This window comes from Leptosomus discolor, chromosome 8 (assembly GCF_034619465.1).
Source record: "Leptosomus discolor isolate bLepDis1 chromosome 8, bLepDis1.hap2, whole genome shotgun sequence".
Taxonomy (NCBI): Eukaryota; Metazoa; Chordata; class Aves; order Leptosomiformes; family Leptosomidae; genus Leptosomus; species Leptosomus discolor.
The window spans coordinates 5,207,685-5,228,041 of record NC_141398.1 but is presented as its reverse complement, the minus strand read 5'-3'; the positions used below and the strand labels follow the sequence as shown (position 1 = coordinate 5,228,041).

The 20,357-nt window shown below is 42.3% G+C and overlaps 1 protein-coding gene across 1 annotated transcript in view; it reads right to left on the bottom strand.

The window, feature by feature from the left end:
- The window catches only part of AHRR (aryl hydrocarbon receptor repressor), a 66,038-nt gene that overhangs the window by 26,905 nt on the left and 18,776 nt on the right, over positions 1–20,357 (bottom strand). The gene's annotated exons all lie outside the window — the stretch shown is intronic.

The window sequence follows — 20,357 nt, the reverse complement described above, 5'->3', positions numbered from 1 at the left end:
GTTTTGTTTATAAAAATATGTATTATGACAACATAAAGAAATGCCTATATAGCTCAGAAGACAAGGGACTGAAATAAATTTCTTATTTTCAATGCTGACCCTCTTGGCATCAGATTATTTACAGTCTCACTTTACCCTGTGCACTTCAGAGTGTCAGCCTGACTGTAAGATTCAAGGGAATGTTCTTAAACTGTTTCATTTTTAAATAGGGGTTTAAAGTTTGTTTTTAGCAGGTCATTCACGACATGAAATTCATTAAAATCTCTCACTATAGACTAAAATTGCACATATTTTTCCCAATAATAATGAAAACCTTCATGGGAGTCAAAACTGGTGTGTGCTCTTCCTGCACATGGGTTGACCTGAAATATTTCTGAACACTCTAAGTCTTCATATCAACCTATCCCATGGAAAAATCGCTGCAATACAATCCCATATCTGGGGATAATGAAAGAATGTCTGAGAAGGCTGACATCACTTGATACATTGGGCTTCTGTATCATCTAGGGAGTGTGACAGGAGCCTGTCTTTATCATTTGGTCAGCAAAAATTGAGGAGTCAGCTTCACTGCTGCTGCCCCATCCCAGAGACGGGTCATACAAATATCCCAGCAGCAAACAGAGATTCAGTTTTCTGTTTGTTCTTTCCACGGAGTGAATGAGAGAGGAAAGCATACCAGCGAGATGAGCTGGGACATTTGATACACATTGTCCCTTCCAGCTAAGGGAGAGCTGGAGCAGCCACAGCCGGAGATGGTTAATATTTCAAAAAAAGAAGGGTTGAGATGGACAGGAATAGTTTATACCAAATCAGAGCAAGAAGAGGAGACGGCCAGCAAGCCTCCTGAGCTTGTTGCTAAAAGTCATGGCAATGGGATTTAAATTTTTAGTAAGATACCAAATTGAGAAAAAGGTCGACATTTTTTAATGGCTTGAATAATATTTGTTGCAGATGACCAAGGATATGATCTAAATGGAGTTACTTCCTTTCCAAAGGGCTCTGCAAGAGCCCCTTATCAATTTTAAGAGCCTAGTGAGGGACTATTTCAAGATACATCAGCATTTTACAACAGATGATGGCAACGCAGAACCACACTGACTGAATATTTGTGATGTTTTTTAGCTTACATTGTAAATATTTGCCGCCAGTCATAATGTCGGTCATTACCCCAAAGCAATCATCTCAAATGTATAATTAGATGTAATAAATCCTTCCCCTGGGCATGGGAAAACACATCAGGAAAATCCCAAGCTGCCTAAAACAGATCTCTACCCGTGTTTTCCAGCCAAGAAAATTTTGTGATTTCAGACTTGTAAGCTAGGCTGCTATGAACAGGATATACAGTTTCTTCACTCTGCATTTTCATTTTGGTATACCTTTTGAACTAATTGGAAAAGTTTGCTTTTTTCTCCCTCAGATCAGCCAAGCCTTCTGCTACGCCTGTCCATAAGAACAGACATATGGACACTCATGACAATAATGGTTAGAAGCCCAGCCCCTATTCCAGTGGCCTCCTCCAGAGTTCCCCCCCTCAGAAAAGATGTTTTTGTAATCACTGACACGGTGGTTTTCAGTCTTTGTGCAGGTTAAAGGACAGACAGGGAGGGGTGAGAGGAAACGAAGGTTTATTTTTTTGATGCGGTCTTTTGGCGTTGTGAAAATTCCACCAGTTCAAACTTCATCGTTAGTGGAAACTATTATTTTACCCAACTGAGCGGGCCAGAGCTCCCTGCCTGTTTGTTAGCCTTCAGGCTCACACAAACACAGCAGCAGAAGCACAAGAGATGTTTGTTCCACAGCTCGTCTGGCTACTATAAATTCCATCTCCAAATGGAAAGTATTTTAATGTTATTTTGCCGGCTAGAGTTACCCGTATGTTAGGCCACACACATCCGTTTCATAACATACCCTACTCACTGGCCTGGGACTGCAAGGAGACCCATTGCACCATCAAAGATGAATGACACCCTTCGTGCCAAGAAGCAAGAGCTCCTCAGAGACAGAGACGTTTGCTCCTCGCACCTGAGGCAGCAGAGCCGTCGCTCACTGTTCACTCTTGTTCTGCCTCCCTGTGCTGGAAAAAGCTCCATTAATCCACCCAGGGCTCATAAGAAATACTAGTGCTGGTGATAGGCTGTTACCTGGAGAAAGCAGAGCAAGACAGGCAGAAAACCACGCAGATCCCCAAAACGAATGAGGAGGAGGAAAAGCAAGACACGACAGGGTGAGGAAGGAAAATTGCAAGATCAAGGCAGAAAAACAGGGAAAAGAAAACAGCAGCCTAACAATACCCCTGTCGCCACCAAGAACCAAGAGGGAGAACTGAAGGAAAATAAGTATTGGTCATGATGGGTGGCTTGATAGCAAAGGCCCTGATGCCAAGCCAGCTGTGATCAAGCTTAGACATTACGTAAAATGGCGACCCTCTGGAGCAAGGGCAAAGCCTACGATGACGAAAACAAATGCAAAATCGGAGAATGCACGAGTATTGTCTCTAGTAGGCAGGGAGGAGAAAATTGTGGAAAGATAAAAAACAACAAACAGCAAAGGATGACTCGGCGACCTGAGGGGAAAACTGGCTGCTGGAGTTCCTATATACCAAGAGTGGGGCGAGAAAAATCACAGGCAGCCTGATGAATGCTGCTGGCTGGAAAAAAAAATTGAAAGCTTTAGCTTTAGGGAGCCTTGAACTGCTTCCTATGGGAGAGGCAACTCTTGAGGCTAGACTGTCAGCAATCCAGCATGGAGCGCTCACCTACTAGGTTCAAAACTGGCAAACTGAAGAGAAGCAGGCACAGCAGAGACTTGTTCGGAGCACGACTTATCTAGCCTGCGCTTCCAGAACACGAAATAAAACAGAAGATGGAGCTGTTCTGCCAAAGAAGATGAATGAGAGTATTGATACCATAGGGTGATAAATACAAGATATACACGTACCAGGGCTGACAGTTTTGCAAGGTCATGCGATCTAGTGTGCATGGTGCAGTCCCAAGGAACATTAAAAGCCCACAGGTTTGGAAACGCTAGGTCCTACAGAAGGACAGCACTGCGGAAATATAGGGGGCAGGAGGGAAGGGGGCTAGGAGGAGGAAGAAAAAATGAAGAAACATGGGCAATGCGATTTCCTGAAGGAAAAGTCGAAGATCTGAGGACATTGTTCCAATTTCTGATCTGAAAGCGGTGAAAGGAGTGGAAACCAAAAAACGTAATGTAGAGTTAGAATTGACAGTTAATTAAGGGAGAAAAAAAATGTCCACAAAAGGGATGGTAAGTTTGGCTGACGGAGTATGGGACTGTCTCAGACAGTGCTGCTGAGCCTTTCACAGCTGCACTGTCTCCCCAGAACACTGTAAAAACCTGAGATCTCTTTTGAGCCTCCAGTTGTGATACGAGAATCACTATCTGCATTTGCAACCCTCTTGGCTTGAAAACCAAATCTGGAATATTGTAAAGAGAAAAGCTGCCTGACACTTTAAAGACTATAGAAGCATTATGAAACCAGCCGTTCCCTTTCCCCTAGAAATAATAGAACATTTATTCGTTGCAGTATACTCCGTAGTTCAGAGGGATGGAAATTTCAGGACTCTCATAAAACCATACTTTTGAAACCCATGGGATTACATTCTCCAGAGTGTTCCTGTACCTCTTCCCCCATAAGCACAACCTCCTTTCTTCAGAAAATAATTAGCAAAATTGCCCTCCAAACTAAGCCCTGTAACAAACTAACGCGTGGTCAGACTGTACCCCAGCCGCCCCAGGGTCCTTGCGCTGCTCAGGCTACCTGGGTCAAGCAACAGCACAGGTGAGAAACGAGCGGTGAAGGGATGCTGTTTCTTGGCTGAACACCTTGCCTGGGTTCATTTGAGGTGTAAGAAGGGGACAATGCTGCCTTCTTCAGACTCAGTATGATGCAGGCATACCGGTTTCAAGCCCTTCTATGAGGAGTACGTGTGAGACCATTTCTCTCCAGTGATGCCCAGGGGATAAACTGTTTCTTAAAATGGGCAGATGACAACACCCGAATCTAGCTTGCAGGTTCAGAGGTGCTGCGTTATGCTCACAAGTTTTACTTTTGGTAACTGTTACTTGAAAGGAAGTGAAAACAGGGTCTTTCTTCCTGGATCTTCTAGCTGCAGGAAGAATCAGCTATGAGTGTTACCCTGAATGCTAAGAAAACAAAACAAAACAACTAGGAAACACTCGGTATGAGCAATTCTGCTTAACAAACCTACAGCCATGAACTGAAATGGTCTGTTTCCTCTTGCCGCACTACAGAGAACACCAAGTAACAGCAAGGACAGGGCTCCTTAGATGCACACTGAAATTAAACAACTTGCAACGTAAAGAGCAGTTATTATGCATTGCCAAACAATATGAAAGGGATGTTTGCACCCTGAAGTGCCACAACATGCAGGTTGCACAAAGGCTTCAGGAGAGAAATCAGCACCAAAATGCCCCCTCTGAATAAAAGATGTATGGTGCTCAGTCCTGTTGCGGAGGCTACCAGAACGCCAGATGAAATCATGCTAGCAATAATGCAAAGTTTTTCTTCCCAACTTAGCGGTTTTCTCAGTCTGCTTCTTCTTAAGAGATGCTTTGAAATCTGACTGCCCTTTGAAGTTTCTCGAGTACAGCATGACATTTATTTAAGGTACAAACCGAACTGTTTGCTTTCCAGATCCCGTCCCCTCTTCCCTTTCAGAACCACTTTTCCCCTTTCCCAGCGAACCTCATCCATTTCTCCCCGTGCGTGAGAGGGGCATCAAAGAGATGCCACTGCCCGGCAGCCCTCCTCTCCCCGCAGCCCTTGTGTGGAGCTGGTGGGGCCACCTCACACCCCACCCCCCCCCCCCCGAAGACCCCCGCACCGTCCGGAGGTGAAGGGGAGGCAGGGGGGGAAGCGAAGTCCCTGCTGCGGAGGAGGCAGACTGCTGACTAACCCCAGCCCCGCTGTCACGCAAGCCTCGCCGCCTGTCAATCTCCCGGCGGCTCTGACAGGGGCCTGGCGCCCGTTCAAACCCTTGCGTGCGAGCAGACGAGCCGCATTACCCTATGAAGTATTTCATAATAACAACAGCTGTTAAATATTGATGACTCCTGGCAAGCGCTGAATGCTTTTCGAGAAGGTTAAGCCTTCGTGTAATGGAACCTAATTCCTCATTATATACTGTATCAGATATCTGGAAGTTGCCTTAAAAAAAAAAAAAAAAAAAAAAAAGCAAAGGGGCTTAAAGGAAAGGATCAGAAAGTAACTCTCGTGCAGCAGGGAGAGAGGAGAAAACCCACAGTGTGAGAGGTGAGGACTGGTTCCCCGAAGTCAAATCCTTTTGCAAACAGTAAAAGACGCTGCCGCAGCGATCATCAAAATGGTTGGTTTTGTTATATTCCACGGGATGGTTTTGTGTTTTTAGAAATTAATGCAGATGAGATAAACTTTCTAAAGCAGCGATGAGGCTGCCACCGCCGTCTGTGTGTGTAAGAGTACACACGGAAGTTATTTCTACAGAAAAACAGAAAAGAAGGAGAAAGCTTGCATTCCTGTAGTTTTTCTACACTAACCCTGAGAGATCTGGCTGATTAGAAGATTTTGTGGTGACCAGACAAGATATTGAGGATGAGATCTCAGAGAGGGTTCCCAGGAGGCGAGAAAGGGAGAAGGGCAAGCCTCTTTCCTTGGGCAAGTCCTGACACGCTGTCCTCCAACTCCCAGAATAAATCCCCCTCTTCCTCATGCTGCCCTCTATAATCTGTCAGTCCTGTCTTCTCCCTCCTGACCTAACTGTTGAGCAAGGTTGTGTCAGGAAGTGAATTAGTTCAGGGTAGGAGGTCATGATGGACAACCCTGAGTCTTTAGGATGGAGCCGGCGTGACGGCAGGGCAGGCAGTACCGGGGAGTCCAGCAAAAAGGCAGCATCAGAGTCAGGGTGTGTGTGAAAGAGAAGAAACACAAGCCAAGGAGTTCTTGGGGTGGCAACAAAACCAGGGTATTTTTTTCTTACATGTGAGAAAGAAGTCTGTGTGTCTTTGGGGAATACAGTTTAGGTGAGGCAAGCTGAGAAGCTGAAAACGATTACCACAATTACCTGTTCACGTTCAGTTGTGCTGTGGTGCAAGGAGTTCTGTGAATCTTTAGGGAAGTATTTTACCTGTGGGGAACCCAGGCCTATTTACTCAGTCGGGATCGGGAGCCATGGAAACTTAGGAAGTTGTAGGTTGGAAGGGACTTTTGAAGGTCATTTGGTCTACCCCACCCTGACCAAAACAGAGCTAACTTCAGGCAGGCAGGCTGCTCGGGGTTTTTGTTGAGTGTCCCCAGTAATGGACATTTCACATTCCTTCCAGGAAGACTTTCATCGTTTACTTACAAACAGGATTAATTTTGTAAGGTAAGAGCTGCTTACAGATTTAGGTGAACGTGCATTAGGATAAGTTCTGGATGGACACTTCCTGTTTCCACAAGTTTTGGTCTGTAAAATGTGTAGAATAATTTAAGAAATGCTGAGAACAGTTAAGTGGCTGCCATGAAAAGTGTGCGTACATGAAGAATGTGTGAATTAAGGTATTAGCTGTTATTATAATTTTTTTTGATAGTTTATTCTATCTGTATCTCACACAACTGGCTCACAATAAACCACATCTGTATGCCACGTTTTTACGTAGTCTAGGACTGCAACATCTCCCTTACCCCATAACTTCTGAGGGATCGTGGATCCAAAGAAAAGCTGTGCCTCCATTCGAAACTGAATTGTGTGCTAACTATACAAGCCACAGACTCAAACAAACTTGTCTAGAAAGCACATTTCCTCTCTGCAGCTTACTGTTGCAACCTTTTTGTCTTCATATGACTCAACAGATGATCTCCCCAACAGACAACCCCACATTGCGCATTGGCAAAGAAGATATTTTAGAGATCTGTTTGCATCACTGAAAGTAAATATTTGAGTTACTAGCTGGTCTGGTAGACTATATTGGCTATAAGACTGCCAAAGACATATAGTCCTCCTAGCTTATCCCAAGATATAAGACTTATTCCAAGTAATTGTCTTCCATTTCATCTTTATAATTCCATTTAATTACCTACTACTTTAAATATGATGATTTGATGATGGGAACCTATTGATTTATAGGCTCAGTCCCAGGGCCTTAATTTTATCCCTGTATCATTCCATTCTTAGTTTAATTAAGCTGTAATATATTAGCTAGTCTGAGTCTGTATTTTCATGCACACTCTTTCGAGTAAATCCATAAAAGGTAAATACAAACGGGTTATTCTGTCAAACCACACAATGGATCGCAAGCCTGAGCTATTGGCAACCTCGAGTGAGAAAACTGCAAACCACTTAGTCCACTTTCATATCGATACCCATATCCCTCATAAAAATTAAGATGATTCCAACAAATTCCTTGCCCCTTAAGTCGTGAGCCTGTAAATTACATGTTCATTAATCAGAATCGAGATCTACGGCACAAGTTTTGTGTACAAAAAAAAATAAATTTGAGAGAACTACTCTGTATTTAGAAAACTTGCTTACTGATGATTAGTTCCAAAGTTAAGGACCTCAGAATGCGCAATCAGTGTAGTTTTATGTTTGTTTTACTCTAGCTTCCATTTCCCTCTGAACTATACTCTGTAAGGCTGCAAGTTAAGTCTATGTAGAGGGATTCAGACTTCACCAAACTAATCCACATCAGCCTTAAGTGTACTGCAGTGTGTTCTGACCAGCCACATCCTGATTGCTTGAGTGGGGTCTCAACAAATCCCACTGATCATGACATACATACATATTCAGAGGAAGAGCCCATCAGGACACACTGATTCTAGGATCTATGGTGCAGTGGCCTATCAAAACAACTTGCAGAGTTTTCCACTTCTTCCAAATGTCCTTCATGATGGCTTGTTGGCTGAATAGCTGTTCATCTTTTCCCTTGTTCAGATATTTTAAAAAATCCGTATAGAGAAAAATAAAATTCAAGTTCTCTATATCCTCTGAATTCCCAGCACTTTGTTTCTCCATGGTCCAAGAATGTAGTCCTCTTTTGATGTGGCTCATGTTATTTCATTATCCTGAGGTATTTTTTCACTGGCTTGATTCTCCCGATGAAAATAATACAACAATGGACATACAATGGCCATTGGGGTCCTCAGCAGAGGCAGCTGCTCTTTGGGGAGAGGCTAAAACGTTCACAGAGGAGAGCAGGATGAGGGGAGATGTAACAGAGGTTTACAAAATTGTAAAGGCAATGGATAAACTGAATGCAGAACCGCTGTTCACCCAAGCCCACAGTATGAGGACTGTGAAGTGCTCAGTGACACCAGCACAAGAATGCTTTAAAGCAGATAAAAGACAGCAGTGTTGAAGATGAGAATACCAGACTAGATGGACCACTGGTGTGACACAGTAGTGCGTTTCTTATGTTGTTATATTCTCACTGCAATGCCACGACCTTGTCCACGAAATTTGTTGCAGACAGAAAATAAACAACAGATGAACAAGAGCAGCATCTGTGACGCGAAACAAAGTATATCACAGAAGCGACAATAAGAAAAATCAGAACCTTATGAGAAAGCCTGTGTGTGACTAAATTTAAGTATATGATGAAAGATCAGCTTGCGACTAATCATTGCATCCAAACCAAAAAAATAATATTTCTATTATGATAAACAGCCTATTGAAATAAAATTGAGTATGAAATAGTTTTCAGAAACATAATTAATGAGATCAAAATCCATTTTTACTGAAAAGACAGCTAAGAGAAAAGATATGTGTGTTCATAAGTTAGCAACTACAGCCTACTGGAATCTTCCCCCACTTTAAAAAATGCGAATGTAAGAATTGCATCTTACAGAAGAAATGCAACGAAGTCCCGATAACGGATTTATCTTAAGAATATCAGAACATTTTTAGTCTTTATTGGCTGCAGAAGATGTGCACCATTTTACCCCCTTCAATTTAGATCTACAGGTTCGAACATTTAGTAAATCAGTCCCTGAAGAATTAAATCAAATCAAAGACCAAGCATGAAAATAAACACAACTTTTCCTAGAGATGAGAAAGCATCTCTCCCCCTTCCTGATTAAATCAGCCTGGCAATGGTTGACTTACATGAGATTTACATGATCTTTGCTTGCCTTTTTGGATTTGATAACCTCTTTTCCAGGCTTGTGTTTTAAACAGACTATCTGCTGAGCTTCCACTCCTCAATTTCTACTGCTTTTGTAACATTCTTGTCCCTTTGTAATTTCATTTGCACCACTCTGCATGGAAAGGCAGAGCCTAAATTCATACCTGCTAGCTCTGAGGGGGAATTTAAGTCAGTATCTCTTAGAAGAGAGTTGAAAGAGCATGTGTCAGTAGGCCAGTATATCACCCAAGAGACTGTTTAAAAATAGCCAAAGCACACGATCTGGAGAGGATAAAGGAAACCTTTAAGATGAAATAAACATTGCATCTAAAATATTCACGCTGAGACCTTAGTGCACAGGATGTGCATATGTTACCCAGAAAACCAAATCTGGCTTCATCAGTTTCAGAGTTAGAAATATCGTAAGAGCAAATCCTGAATATCTGCTTTATATAGCAGCTATTAAAGGCAAAGACACAGCCACGTTTGCTTTCCAGTGTACTTTAAATAAGCAAACACACTTGACAGGGTAAACGCAAGACTCTCCCCCTTTGAGTCAGATGGATATACCACAGCACACCGCTGCACAACCACCGGTAACTACACACGTGCCACGGAACACGGCGCGCTCTTTCTAAGGCTTTGCTTTGGGCCTTTCTGCTCTCTGTGGAGACTGCCATGATGAGATTGACTGTATGAAGAACTGCCTTGAGAGGTTAAATGAACCTAACGAGCTGTAGGAAAAATATGCCTGAGAGGAGGTCCTTGAGCTTTGGCTTTTCTACTTCAGGAAGCAAAAGAACGTGCCAAGGCAAGATACAGGCAAATGAAACATCAGGAACAGTATCTACAAGTTTTTTAAAAAATTTCAGAATCGATTTTCAGGATAATTTTAAAATACTGAAATATATTGCAGAACTTTTTAGAATGCTGAAGAAAACCAGTAATATTAAAATCTTACCTAAAAGCTCAGAATGAAGTACAAGCCAACAACAGAAGTCAAAAATTGAACTACCTGAACCCTAAATTGCTAATGTTCCTATCACTGGATATGTTTAATGTGTTTTCTTCCACAATATTTTTTTTAATGGTGCATTTAAAGGCTAGCCCTGAAAAGCCATCCAAGCAGCCAGGACAAATTATGATCTTCTATGTTATTACTATGCAGAAAAGAGAAGGGCGGGAGAAAGCTTAATGAAATCATTAGCTGTCCTGCCTGCACCTTGCTCCCAACTGGAATCCCTTGTAAGTCAGAGAGCCTGCAGGGAAGACATTATGGTTTGTCCAAAAATAAATTGCTTTGCAGAACAGGAACCTTCTGCAGAATTAGAAAACGCGTGCACATGATGTGTTCAATTACTACAAGAACCTTCATTTTTCACTTCCTCACAACCGTTTTGCTTTGCCTTTTTTTCACAGCCAGATTCCACGCTCAGAAAAAGATTCCAAGCAGATCCTAAAGACCCTAAGCAGGCCAGTAGTGGGCTACATATCCTCTCCCCCTTAGCACTAGAGAAATTGAATTTTTAAAAAGTGCCACAGTCTGTACGCCAACGACCAGAATTAGGGCCTTCAAAATTTCTAGGACAATGAAAAATACTGTCTTAAAAAAAGTCAGGAGGGCTAATATTTGCAAGCTCTAAGAATGCAAATTGTGGCCCTGCTTTGGTTTGCTTTTCAGTTTTTGAAATCAGAGACTTACTTAGATATAGTGATAAAATTAAAAGGCAGCCACAGAGCTCTTATCAGCCTTGCCCCATGTGAAGACAAGGAACAACCAAACAATGTTCTGTACTTCAGAAACAAAGTTCCAGCTAATAAAAGATGGCCTTTTCTCCAGTTTCAACTCTTCTGTTATGTCATTGACTTGAACAGGCAAGTCTGACTCCTGTGAAGATGCCTGCTAACTTGACTCATGGCAAGCTACCAAAGAAATAATGAATATTCCGTACGGGATAAGGACAGGAAACTTGTCTCCCACTCATGAAGCACAGGGGATTGCAGCCTCAACCTTCAAGGCAATTATAGTTAATTGCAGCTTTCACCAAGCGATCAATACTAGGTGAATAGTATGTATAAAGATAATTACGAATCATAAATTACTTCTAGTGCTTCTTACTCTGTCAAGGTTTTCTGGATGAAAAGTGGAGATTTCTTGCCTACTGACTCATCAGATCTGTTTTACACTTATTAGGTGACATAAACATCAGTTTATATTGGTTTTTTCATCAGTTATAATATGATCTTCATTGGATATACACTGCACCTTGCCGCCTGAGTCAGTCCAATAGCCATCGAAACAAAACCTATTAATGCCATGCAAAGGGAAATACAAATAGGTTTAAGGCAGGAAATGAACATTGCAAATTGCAAAAAGCAAAAGCAAAGATGCTTTTGCAGATATTCTTTAAAAATATGAAAGCCAACCAGAGAAAATATATAGTCTAGAACCCTGCTCTGTTTTAAGCTGAGTATTTTTTAGAGGAATCATTAAAGACTTTGCCTATGAATGCTGCATCCAAAAGAGGAACATTTTTTCTCCTGCCGGGGCAGTTTTGCAGGGAGGAGGCTCATTTCTGCCTTGCTGGTCTGGCAGGCAGCAGAGCTCTATTCCTCTGATCAAGAGATCACTTTCATAACCACTTTTCTGAGGTCACAAATGAGTCTGTTGCAGTCACGCAACCCCTCGCCTACCAGAGCTTGCTATAACAATACAGGTTCACAGAAACCTTTTAAAGAGGCAGCCCATCCTTTCAACCCACGCAGATAGAAGGCACACGCATGTTATCGCACGGGATTCCCCCAAACATGTCATGGGACTATTTTATTTCGGTTGGAGCAGGGAAGAAATGTATAGCTGGGAGTTTTAATCTGGGTGGAGTCATGTTGCCTGAGCAGAATTAAATTTAAAAAAATAAGACAAATAGCTCTACAACGCTTTTAAACTATACTGGCCCCTTTTTCAAAAATTTATTCAGCCCATTCCTTTTTATTACCTTAAAGGTCCATGTCTTCCAACCATGTGCTACTGTGAATTATGCTAATTAAGATATTTAAAAGCCATGGTAAACAGTCAAACAAACATTAGGTTCAATAAACAACAGGTATGATTGCCCTGAATTAAACACTGCCCTGGTGCAGTGTTAGAAATACCAGTGATACAGAAATGGAAGATCAGGAAACGGGCTTACTATCAAAAATTTATTCAGAAGAAATACTGTGAAAATAGGAGTACTAGTTAGAGCTTGTTTCTAGGACGGAAAAGCCTATTTTATATTTCAGCTGACGGTGTCCCACAAATGACCAACATACTAATCTGTTGTATGGATGGGCTTTGTAGGTGGTAGCTGGAATGGTCTCTGAGTGATGAGGGGCAGGTAGGAATTTAAAGAAAAAAGTGAAAAATATTTTTCCTCTTACGGTAAGTCAACCCTACCCAATGAAAGGGGGGTTTGGCCTATTTTCACAAGCATTTAGCTCTATGAAAGCAACTGTTGTTGTTCCATCATGAATTATTTGCACTAATTACCTGAAATAAAGTTTTCAAAAGCTCCAAATTACTTTGGAGCGTAAGACTTAGAAAATTAAGTTGGATGTATTGCTCACTGACGTCTTATGAGGATTAGGATATAGACACATTTAATTTAAAAGCAGCACAAACAGGCTTGCCCAAACCAGCTTTATAATCCATCTTAAATAAGTAACAATAGCAAGGAGGGCACAGCATTAAGCCCGTAGAGGACTCACAGTGTGGGTCAAGATGACTCTTCTGCACACTGTCCCGCAAATTCATTGCTATTATTAGCCACACTAGCCAGGTGAACACTTGTTCAGGCGCTCCCACACCTCAACAACAGCTTCAGGGACTCTGGAGATGCACCCACAGGTTGTGAAGTGCCCTTGGCTTCGTCCAAAGTGATATTCAGACTTGACCTGGATGTGTATCTTCATCCAGCTAAAGCAGTGGGAGAGGTCCCCTCCCATTGCACTGCAGTTTGCTGTTTACACAAGATGACCGTCCAGTCATCTGATATGAACCTAATGACACTCCAAAATCAGCCTCATCTCTGCTCCAGGTCTCACCTATATTTACTGAGGGGAATTAGGCTGGAAACCAGATGGGGGATTGTGAGGTTTCTGCTGGTGGACCTCACTGTCGGAGCCTGGCACACTCCTGTTGCGGATGGGAAGTCAGGGCACCAAGGCAGGCTCAACCTCAGACTCTGAGCATCACCACAGCTTCTCAGCTCGGACAAAGTGCTGGTGGAGGTGATGAGACAGAGACGCTGATCTATAAAGGGAGGGTGTTGACAGCCTCCAGAGTGACCTCAAGGGTAACAGTACCAGTGCAGACAACGCTACAGGCATTTTTGAAGATAGGCCATAGTTTCAAAGACTTCTGAAACTTCTGAAGATGTTGTCCTGAGTCTTATGCTACTGACTTTTGCCCGTTGTGCCCACCACAACAACTTCCCATGGAAATGAAAAATATACAAGGTCAACTCCTGCCTAAACAAAGAGATGTGACTTTTCCCTCTTTATGAAATTTGGCTAAATCGCAAGAAGTTAATCTAAAGTGAAAGAGCATTGGATACTAATGCAAGTTTTTAATTAACACGGCAATTTTTCCTTACTAGTTAAGGAAAGAGATACATGAGAATACTGTTGTGCTACTTTACCTTTGCAAACAAATTATACTGCTCTTTTGGAGGCAGCTGGCAAAAAAAAAAAAAAAAAAATCATTGGTAACAGCAGGAATGAGTTTACATATGGGTATTTCAGGGTAAACAGCTGTTAGAATACTTGCTGCTGAGCTCTGTTCTGCACGGCAGTCTGGCCACAGAGCTGGCACCTAAAAAGTCTTGTCTTTCTGAGATTGCTTTTTATATTCCTTATTATGTGAAAATAAAATATTTGCAATCTTTTTTCAAGAAGGTGACCTCTTCTACTCAGACAATGTGGTCAATTGCTGCATTTTCTAAGGAGATGCAAGAGGGTGTCTAACACACGTGCCTAAGTGCCATTGGACCTGCAATTCTAGAGAAAGAATTGGTCAATAATTTAGTATAGTGAAATCAGGATAAACAATGTCCTCTGATATGCCAGTTTCCAAATAGTCACTGCAAGCTTTCCTCGTTCCCGCCCCAGCTCTAAAAACTTGCACCTGACAGTCAACGATCTGTACACCACCTGTATGTATAAGAGAACATACAGACAGTAATTTGGATAATCTGCCTTTACATTATTTTTCTAGTCCTTTGTGAAGTTTATTTAATTTGAAAATTATCTTGAGAAATGTAATCCAGCTCACTTATACTCCAACTAATAATCCAAAATCAAACGATTTCAGATTAGTGTAACATAAATTGTTATTTAATAAATAAATTGACTTTAAATAGCTACTAAGAGATATTCTTTCATTAGAAATAGGTTTAAGTACTGTGAGAAATTGCAGTAATTACAACGAAGCTTTAAGGATTTCGACTAACTCAGCTGTTACAAAAAAATCAGCAAGCATGCTCAAAAAAAGCTTCTACCCTCACCCTCCTCCTGCTGCCCCAACATACTGTACATACTTGATGCTCAGCTGCCTTTCTACCATGGCCCAGTGCTTTCCAGCCAGTTTTTGTCTGGAAGTGGTGGAAAAAAGTGTTCTGCTACTGCAACATAAATGAAGTTCTAGCTTGGCCAGGACTGCTGAAGGATACCAGGCTCTGTCAAAGAGGACAGCAAATAGTGAAGCTGCAGGAATCAGTATAAAGCAAGTTGTTGTGACCGAGCCTCTCACACGTGGTGGTCCATACAACCTCTCCTAGCATGGCACAGCCTCTGCCTGACGTGCAGGATGAGAAAAGGAGCTGGAGTGCCTAACTGTAGTGCCCCGGCCAAGGCAATGCAGCCGGGAGGCGATGGCGTCAAGGCAGGATGGGGCAGGCTGGGAACGGGACAGCTGGAACATTCTTATGCCTGATGTATTTTCCACTGCCCAGATGTTCCCCAGTTGACATGAGCTGTGAGACGCTGGATGCGCCAGTCCCGGAGGGTGTTCTGACCCCTGGGAAGCACTAAAGAGGCCCAGGCCTGCCCGGCATCGAGGAGGCACAAAGGTATTTTGAAGCTCTGATCGTCTCTCCTCCCACTCGGTCCCCGTGCCAAGTTCAGCTGTGGTGCGGGAACTCAGCTGTGGCGCAAGATTCGTTTTGTACGTTAACCCGACGAGCTAAAATACCATCTGAGACCAACATGTAGTTAATTGCTGTGAGAACAAAACTTTGAATTTCCTGACCTATTCAAAGTTTGAATTTCCCATTAACCCCACGCTCCCGTACTAACAGATGGCATACAGGGTGTCGTTTCAAAACTCCCTGCATCGGAGCGAATGCAAAGGGAACGTGACGAGCTGAATCGCACACCCCTGGAAACCTGCTCTTTAGATGCAGAATGGTAGACTTCTAACTATGTGCCCAAGTGCCGCCCCCCCCCAGCCCCCTCCACCACTTCCATGCAGATAATCCTGGCTGCAACTCTTACGCCAAAGCTACCCCTGCCACGGGGAGCTGGAAAAGCACTGGTTAGCAGAGCTGACTCATCAGCTGACTAGCCCACAACATCAGCCACAAAGGACCGAGAATGTTGGTGGTGGCATGAAGCGTGTGGGTGGGAGCAAGGAATAAGCAATCATCTGGCAGCCTAATGCAGTAGGGAGGGTTGACAACAATTCCTTATTTATTCCCCCCTCCCGCCCTAAGGCTTTATCCCTCTGCTGCAGCGATTTTCATCATCTTGACGCTGTGGTAGGGCTCTGTGTAGGGGAGGGAATGAAAGGTACATCCCATCCCTGTGGCCCATGCAATGAAAGCATCAGCAGGCTATCTGAGCTCACCACACCCAGACCACATAGGGCAAAAGGCCCTCATGGAGGAGAATGGAAAAGAGGTTTGTCTGGTCCTTCTTTCACCCAACAGGAGACGAGAACAATGTCTTACTAGCAAAAAAAAAAAAAGAAAGCATCGCTTTCCCACCAAAGTCAGTCAGTAGAGAGAAGAGATAGAGATCCAGTTCGGGAATGGCAGAGGGCAGAAGAAAAAGCTCTTAGGGGCGAAGCAAGAATTCAGGGAAAAGAGAGAATGTTGTGGCAAAGATGGGAAAAGGGGGGAAAAAACCTATATGGAGAAAACAAGAAGATGAAGAAGATGCAAAAAAGAAAAGCATTTAAAAAGAGGTGAGGTGTGTTGTCTTTAGAAAGGACACTAGAGAAAAAGAGGTGGAAAATATTTCTCAAAGATTTTGGAAGAAAACAGATTAATAAATTACTGACACTGAAACAGGAAAGCAAAGTCACCAAAGTAAACAGCAAAAGCGCATACCGATAAAATAAAATTGGCAGATTTAACTAAAAGCTTGACATGAAAGTACACTGATAAAATCCCCCAAATTGTTCACAGGTATCCCGTTATCTCTGTGTAGATCTGAGTTCACTTTCCAGTGTTCTTTCCCTCCAGCAGCTTGCAAATTCTGGCTGCAATATGGCTAGCTGGTCCCCAATTTACCTAGCACAAAACACTCTCCAGCCAAATTACTGGGGTGGTGGAGGGGTGACCTCACCCCTCCCAGGCTTCAACCTTTTCAGTGGCATTTTTGCCTTCATTCCTAAAAATACTTTTAATTTCAGGCAATGCAGTTTTCAAAACACTGGGCCAGATTTTGAAGGCCTGACTTGTATTACTACACTACTGCCAAAGTTAAGCAAAACATCATACGGAATTAAGGATTTGACCAGTTCTCTTTATGTTTCCTTCCCAACCAAACCTGCTGTTTTCTGAGAAGAAGCTTTTTGCCCTAATTTTGCCTACAGTAGGTCTTTCCTGGCAGATTGCCTCAGTGGGAAGGAGATGAGGTTTCTCACTGTCCTCTTCACCCTTGGAAACTTTCTCTTATGTTTCCAAGTCTCCACTACCAGCATTTCAGGGCACATGAATATACAGCTCAAAAGTCTTCCCCAAGACGTTTTTCACATGCTGCTGTATGTACCATTTGGCAAGAGAGTGGTGGAGAGTCACAAAATTGTAGTTTGCCATTGCAGCTTTTCTCTAGCCGGAGAAACTTTTCCACTTTATTTCCTGAACTAAAACTACACTAGTTGAACATTGTCTTCAGAGATTCAGAAGATGGAATACCTGCTGGAGCTAGAGTATCTAAAGTAAGCACTCTGACCCCTGCCTGGAGATTGTGACTTGACTTGACTTGATAAAGACAAGAAACAATATAAAAACTCCTCTTTTCCAAATGACCTCTTGGAACTGTAGCAGTGTTGCTACAAGGGGCACATCCTCTGTCCAGAAACTCTCCTCCCACCTCATTCTGCTAGCAGTGACTGTCTCAACCACACTGATAAAGACATTAGCAATTACCATCATGATACTTGCAAGGTGTGATCACGAAGCAGACCTTCAAACTGACATTATCTCTGCTTTCCTAGCCATAAGTCGGCAGCAACAAATGTAGGGTGGATCACTGCCCCTAAATAATATGGCATTTACTACCGAATTTATTAAACATTTTTAAAGCGCTTGCTAGCATTAATAAGAATGAAGGCTGAATATTGCAATGTGCAGCACCTTCAAACTCTCTGACATGTCATCAAGTATATGCTTGGCTTGCAAGAAAGAACTCTTCCCTTAAACAGGTATATAGAGCTATATCGCTAGGGTTTCATTATTATACAGTTCTGATGGTTCTGAAGAAGTGTTGAAAACAATCAATTCCCTGTTGAACACCTAGCAATTTGAGAGCACTCTGCACCTTGCAGGACTGAGCCTTTAATAACTATTAAAGTCACTCCTGTAATTTTAAACAACTCTAATTTCCTCACACAAATATTACTTGTTTTGAGATGTACAGCCTTTTTCTATATGCAGCGATGTAGATTAAGACATTAAAAAGTATGGAAAGAAGAAGTGCATTTCCGTTTTTCACCAGTTACTGTCTTAGCCCTCATAATAACATATTCAAATCTTTTCCAGATAAATTCTTACCTTCATCAGTTCAAAATGTATTACTTAGGTTAGATTATTTCTCCTCTCAAGAAATGTTTTCACAAATTATTATTTATGGGGCCGTTTTCCCATACGAGGTTTATGGAGTCATTTGATGGCACAATAACATTTTAATAAATTCTTTGGAACAAAATATAGAGGTTTTGTGACAAGTTTTCAGTGACACTGATACACAACATAATACTAACACATGGAAGATAGCATTTTCTCTGCAGATGTTGAAACACTCAGGGGAATATATAAGATTAATATAAGGTGACACACAAGTTTTGCGACTATACAATTAGTTAAGTGATTATGAAGTTGTTAATGGACTAGAAAAAGAAAACTTTAAATATGTTGGGTTTTGATTTAGAGCTGATCTTTGATTCTTTTCCTCTTCTCTCAACTTCTTTCAGCTGTTTCCAATATGTAAGTAGCCAATTCATGTTGCAGGTTCAGACACTTTGTTTATTATAACAAAAAACTACAGGCAGAGATTTACTTCCTATATATACCTTCAACTTGATATATTCCATGCAGATGTAAAAAGGGGAACGCATTGAAGGGATTTCAGTGGAATTTTCGGGACACAGTAAATTCATGTGGTATAAGTTTGGCAAGACTGTTATGTAGCATCAAACTCTCACAAAGGAAATTACAACCTTCTTTGAAGGAATTTTTAAAGTCTGTTTGACACTTCTCTCAGTAAGCATTTAATTGAGTTTACTGACATGCATTCTGCTTCCACTGCTACTCATATAGATGTCAAGATTTTAGAAAATTTGTCAGTTGCATTATCTACATAATTGCACCAAAAATTATAATCAAATTAAAACTGGATTTATAAAGGCAAATCTGCTGTGTCTCATCTAAAATAATTATTTCAGTTCATGGTGGGGAATGTTCAGAGCGCTGACTAATATTTACTGCTATGTTAGACAGAGAAGAAAAGCATCTGTGTTAGTCACTTGGGATTTTCTTTCCAGTAACATAAAAAGACACTAGACGAAAGTTAATTACATAAACCCAAGTCCTTTAGAGTAATCCATTGAGCCAAACTGTAGGACTAATCATACAGCAAAATGAGGTAAGCTTTGCAGAAACCATCTCCCATCTCATGTTTTATGATTTCCAAGCATCTAAATAATACCTAGTCACAGCTTAGAAGGGCAGGTGTCTTGCACAGATTCAGCCATATAATCATGTGATAAAACATAAACTTTTGGGTTTGACTAAATCATCAATTTATTTATTTGCTTTCCTACATCTATAAACCTCCCAGCCACCTGTAGCTCTGCTTATAACTAAGATTTTTGTGCAGGAGGAATAGGTGGGTGACCCAGGCATGATTTCAGGAAGGGCATTTCACCCATAAAGGGCAATATGAAGAAAATGAACGATGGCTGTAAGAGAAAGAGTCAAACATACGGAAACAGGAGAGAGGATTGGTAAGAATAAAGACTTGATAGGCAAGGATTATTACAGTCACATGGCCTTAATGGGAAAAACCCTGGCATAGAGATGCCTGGAGAGGTGGCAGAGCAAGTTGCTCATTCAGACAAATGGGCAAGAAAGAGAAATCATTAGCTATGATTTCTGTGGAGCACAAATGCCAGTGATGTCAGGAAGGCCTGTGATGCAGAGGCTGGATAAGGAGAAGGATCCAGGATTCAGACACCAGTCTTTGCGTCGTGTTCAGAAAGGAAGTTACAGTCCAGAAATGGTGGAGGGGGACAAGATGTCTCCAGGATATAGAGGCAAGATGGAGAGAGAGTGCAGTGTGGCCTTGGCCCGTCCCCGGGGAGATGCCTGATGTCCAGGGTTGGGGCGGTCCCTGGTGCCCCGCAGCTGCCCTGCTCCTGGCTGTGGTGGTGGGATGGAGCCTGGTTGGGAGGCCCTGATGGACACCATGGGGACCCTCCATCCCTTACGGAGCAGCCAGCCCTTGTGGCACCCTGACAGTGGATGGTGGAATAGCAGTGATGCTGGCAATCAAATGGACAGGGGTTTAGGAGGAAAGAAAGGAAGCACCACTCTTGTCCATGGGCAGCATTCAGACAAAGATATCCCCAACTGTTTTGGGAATCATACAACAAGGAAGACCGAAAGGCAGGGACTGAAAAGACTCTAATCTTCTCCAAGACTGTGAGGAACGTGGAAAAACAATTAAAAAAATCCTGAGAAATGGTGTCTGCA